This window comes from Portunus trituberculatus, chromosome 41 (genome assembly GCF_017591435.1).
Source record: "Portunus trituberculatus isolate SZX2019 chromosome 41, ASM1759143v1, whole genome shotgun sequence".
NCBI lineage: Eukaryota > Metazoa > Arthropoda > Malacostraca > Decapoda > Portunidae > Portunus > Portunus trituberculatus.
In genome coordinates, this window is record NC_059295.1 from 37,284,627 (window position 1) to 37,290,626 (window position 6,000).

Below are 6,000 nucleotides of genomic sequence, written 5' to 3' on the forward strand. Positions count from 1 at the left end.
ATTTCCTGTTGTGCGTTCGTCCACTCGGGTGTGGCGACGCGGAGGGACGTTATTGTTTCGTCCCGTTGTTGCTGTTGGTGGCTGTGGTCACCAGTGTGTTTTGTTGGGTGGCTGTGTGCCCCCACCATCTTTTGTATAGTTTCATTAGTAAACTGTATTGTAGTGGTAGTAGCCACACACACTATTGAATGCTGAGAGGCTTCATGTCGGCCAGTAGTGCGTAGGGTTGTTCGTCAGACTTGTCTGCGACGAGTATTTGGACTCGTGTATAGCTGGTGTCACCCGTATAGTCCAAGAGCCAGGGGTCATTTATTTATTGGAAGTGACCAGGTGTTTGAGTGTTATTTCCTTATAGGGTATGGCTTGAAGTATCAGAAAAGCCAATCCTTAAGGTTAGCCAGTGGTGGACGAGGTCATGAGGTCAGGTCAAAGTTAAACTGCATGCCAAAATTTTACGTCTTAAAAATTTTATTCAAACTTATGTAACTCACTTATAAATAAAGCAACTGACCTGGGGTTTGTGGCAAATTAAAGGGTGATAATAGTTCTTTCTTTCATATTCAGTAAGTAAAATACCTAGAAACAATATTTAACTGCGAAAAAATAAAATGACAGTCGGAAATAGCAAAAAATTTTACATACATAATAATATAATTAACTGTAATTTCCTTAATTACACACTTATATAACTATAAATTTTACATGTTATAGAGAATTTAATGGGCTATACACTGAACTTTTAAAAAATACGATTGCTTGAGTTGTTTGAGCGTGAGAGTGAAAATAGTGAGCAGCAGTGTAGTGTGCGGTGGCAGCGTGTGACCTCCAGCCACCCGCATTTATCTGTGTTGACGTAGAAGTGAAGGCTAGTTACATTTTGGTAGTGAACAGATATTTGGATGGGAATTTTTGGAAGATTATAATTTAGCGATTATAAAACACTTCTTAAAGTTGACCAAAGGGAGACAAGGTTACAGAAAAGTATTCGTGATTATTAAATTCTTACACATCCCTTAACAGACCTTTATTATACAGTATAAATCTATCTATCTATCTATGTATCTCTCTCTCTCTCTCTCTCTCTCTCTCTCTCTCTCTCTCTCTCTCTCTCTCTCTCTCTCTCTCTCTATATATATATATATATATATATATATATATATATATATATATATATATATATATATATATATATATATATATATATATATCTGACACCTGTTCCTAGGAGCACCTCCCTCCCCCCAGGAGATAGCCACGACAGAAGAGTCTACATTTTCCCTTATCCACGTACACTTGTTAGCTGCTCTGCATATGTCACTGCTTTATTATACATCATTAATAACTATTTAGTCAATAAAAATAATTAATTCTTCCAACATTGTTACAGTGTGTGTATTCAACTCATTTATGTTCTATTCACTTATTATGCTCTAAGAGGTAAACAATGTCTGTGGTTCATTGATATTCACTAAGTTTATGTAAGATCATCCTCATCTGATGACAGGTTGTACTCTTGTAACTCATTTTCTTCGTCAGACTCTTCATCACCTAGAATATTTACTGCTTCACCAGCTTCAACGAATATTTTACTTGGACTTTGTTCACCTTCATACCACACAAATTCTATCTTGTGGTTATCAGTCCTCCACCCATTACCATCAAGAGAAAATTTAACTGGATCAGACTGGTGTGCATTCTTCCACACATGGGCTACATAGTTAGTTCTTTTAATTTTCTGTATCAACACATCCTTGCATGGTGGTAGGCAGCATGGGTCAGCTGACTTTATTTTTTTCAAAGGCTTGTCTGAGTCCCCTGGACCATAGAATTTCTTGAAGAGGTATGTTCTAGCTGCATTTACATCTCTTTCATTTTTGACACCATACATGGTACACACATACTCCTCCAGGATGGAGAGAACGTTTTGATCTACTACTTCTGATGATCCCAGTTGACTAAATGCTCGTCTGTATACCTTATTGTTCTCCATTAGTTTGAAGGGTTTAGTTTTTCCCTTACGAAGGAATGCAGCGGTGTAGTCACTGCCAGTAAAGGCATGGAAGGCAGGCAAAGCTGAGCATATTTCAGGGGTCAGTACGTCTCCTAGTTCTGTTATGTTTATGTTGCGTCTTGTATTCTTCGAGCACAAGCCTGTGTCCATCCAGAGTTTTGCTTTGAGGTGAAATGAATGGTAGAGTAACAGAATGAAGACATCTGTGTCACAGCTTCTTACAACAATAACTGGGTTTGAACTCTTTTCAGATATATAATTAACATGCAATATAACTCGTGTCGGCTTCCTCATGGGAACTCTGAAGGTCCACTACTTCAGTTCGCTCAACATGTCCATCTTTTGCTGTATAGAGATAGCAGCTTTCCTCCAGAGCAAAGTATACTGTGTGGTGTTCTAATGTTGGTGCATATTTGTCAGACATCCATTCATTCTTAAAGAATTTCAACAAACCATTCTTGAATGAGTTAGATAATAGTGCTGAATTAAAGTTGGAAGGTCTTCTTTGGGATGGTCCTGTAATTTGGTATGAACTCATACTGTAGTTCCCACGCTCGTCCCTCTCAAAGCTCTTGATTGAGGGTCCTTCTCTGTAAGTGTCAGAGACTATGTGTACATCTTGTGAAAATGAACATGCACGTTCAAGAACTACTTTAGCTATACCACCAAATGTTGGAGGTAGTTCAGGTAAAGTGCGTAAGAAGAACATAGTATCTATAATATAGGTGTTATTATCCAATAGCTCTTTGTTATTTGGTACCCTTTCCTCTAGTGCTCTCATCAAAGCTGACTTCTCTGTTTTGTTCATAGCTCCTGTTATATGACATAGAGAAAAGGGACAGGAGTCAGTGGATGTGAGAGGATTGACTTTAGGTCTAAATTTGCAGTTAGTCCAAGATAGAGTAATCTTCCAAAGAGATCACGAGTGCAGCGAACCTCCTTTATTGTCTTATCCTTTGCACTAACTTTTGTTTTCAATGCATCACTTGCAAAATTCTTGATTTTATTCTTCTTTATTGGTCTTTCAAAACGTGTAGGATCTTCTTGACATTCATTGATAAAATTTTGATACATTAAACCACCTCTCTCTTCAAGATTTGTTAAGTCTCTTTGTACCTCACTTGATGCAGCCCGACCAGTACTAAGACAGTAGAGCTTGTCTTGAAGGTTGTCCTGGAAAGGGTTCATGGTGTCCTCCAGGCATTTCATGAGCTTTTCCAAGTCAGAATTGTCACGCTTGATTCGATATGGCTTCAGTTCCTGTGTTATGTCATCTTTGGTGGTAATAGCAGCCATATCTAGAAGGCAGGCAACGACTGCTCCTCTCATGGACCGAGTTACAGTCCATCGCTTTCTGGCTCTCACACACTGGGTAAAGGCAGAAATACCTGTGTGACGGGATGCTGCATCTTTGTTAATTGTTTGCTCCAGCGTGAGATCAACAGCACAGCGAGAAAAGGACTTTGAAGTACGGCGAATAGAGAGTGCTCCACCTTCGAAGTTGGCACGGATTCCTTCATGTGTGCTGTCCATATTGATCATATTGAGTTGATATCTAGTGGTGTACCTGGCGTAATTGGGACGATGTGTAGCAAAAAATATTGGACATATTTTACTGAGAATGAAGATATATAGATCAACATCATTTGTTCTACAAGCACGGTCCAACAGCAAAAAGTAATGAACCAGGTCTACATAAATCATCCAGAACATGGCTGTTTTCCCATGATCACCTTTTCTTGTCTTCTCACAGTAAGCAGTATACTGCTCAAGTAATAAATTACAGACTTCATTCTCTAGAAGGCATGAAAGAGCTTCTTGTGATGGTGCCTTTGAGAACGCAGTTAATAATTCTCTGAATTCATCTGATACCGGGCCATATTCTTCTGTAAACCTCTGAAAATGTAGAATCTGGAGGGCTGTCGCTAGAAGGGGGTGCAATCTCTTACAGCGATTGTAGTGTTATGGCATGCATTTTCTGGAAGGAGAGAGATACAAAGGTGTTCAATTTGAATTACGTTGAATAGCGTTGTTGGGTTTAATGGCAACCTGGCAGTAAGTGTTTGCTAGAAGTTAGTTACATACATTTATAAGCCCCATGTGAGAGAAAAAAGGTATATGACTTCGTGTGAAATAATTAAATGTATGGACAATCGCTTTCACTAAATATCAATACCCATTATTAAATGTTTAATATCAATTAATTATAATCTTCCAAAAAATTCCCATCCAAATATCTGTTCACTACCAAAATGTAACTAGCCTTCACTTCTACGTCAACACAGATAAATGCGGGTGGCTGGAGGTCACACGCTGCCACCGCACACTACACTGCTGCTCACTATTTTCACTCTCACGCTCAAACAACTCAAGCAATCGTATTTTTTAAAAGTTCAGTGTATAGCCCATTAAATTCTCTATAACATGTAAAATTTATAGTTATATAAGTGTGTAATTAAGGAAATTACAGTTAATTATATTATTATGTATGTAAAATTTTTTTGCTATTTCCGACTGTCATTTTATTTTTTCGCAGTTAAATATTGTTTCTAGGTATTTTACTTACTGAATATGAAAGAAAGAACTATTATCACCCTTTAATTTGCCACAAACCCCAGGTCAGTTGCTTTATTTATAAGTGAGTTACATAAGTTTGAATAAAATTTTTAAGACGTAAAATTTTGGCATGCAGTTTAACTTTGACCTGACCTCATGACCTCGTCCACCACTGGCTAACCTTAAGGATTGGCTTTTCTGATACTTCAAGCCATACCCTATAAGGAAATAACACTCAAACACCTGGTCACTTCCAATAAATAAATGACCCCTGGCTCTTGCTCTAGTAGGTGGTGTCTGGGCTTGTGTGTATATCACCGGATGTGCTGTACACATCATATATTGCAGTAGTAGTAGGCCAGGGATGTCAGTCTAACAGGTGTTAGTAAGCACTTGTTGTAGTAAGATAGTATAATTATATAATATACCGCGCGCGTTGTTCCGGTCTGTGAGTTATCACAGTCTGTGGACAAGGCGGGTGGAGAGGCGTTAATACTTTATAGAGAAGTGGGTGGAATTGTCCTTGTGGGCGGTTTCTCTAGGAGGTATTAAGGCCTCGCCTTAATACCTGAAGACCTCTAGGATCCCAAAGCATGCATGGTTCCACTGTACCACGGCGGCGACTTTGACCATATTTGCTTACTAAGATTGTAGATTGTTCATATAGGTTGTTCTGGTCATACGGACGATATTCTGCTACAGTCTGCTAAGAATTACTTCGCGTGCATACAAGAAATACTACAAGTTAGCCCTTTAGCATGACTACAAGATACCGGCGAGCTGTCTGTCAGTGGCGGATCCTAGCTGCAGGCGTGGGGCTTCCCTCAGAATTTTGTTTATTACGAGTGAAGGTATATATATATATATATATATATATATATATATATATATATATATATATATATATATATATATATATATATATATATATATATATATATGGTACAAGGTATCACATTTATACGGAACAATAGTGTGACAAGGCTTAATTCCTGAAAAGGCTGAATCAGATTCTTTGACTTAGTGAGTCTTTGAGTTTAATAATTTTACTTCTGTACGAATAGGATTGTAAGATAGGCTATAATAACTATTTCTGCCTTTGGCTCTTGTGAATAATAAATTAGTCACTCCTCACTGGTGTTAGAGTAAATGGGCATTAATAGATTACCACTGTTGTTATTGCATTTAAAACTCTGCATGCAACTTCAAAATGCCTTCGGGACGATTACTAAATAAAAAAAAAAAAAAAAATCTTGGGGGCTTACAGCGCCCGCCCCCCTCCAACGCGAATTTCTTGCTGATAAAGCCTCGCCACCAATTTCCCCTCCCACCCGCCGCCCCCCCAAAAAAAATAAATAAATAAAAAATAAATAAAATAATCCTAATCCACCCCTGCTGTCTGTGGCTGGCTAATGGCCATCGCTGTGAGCTGC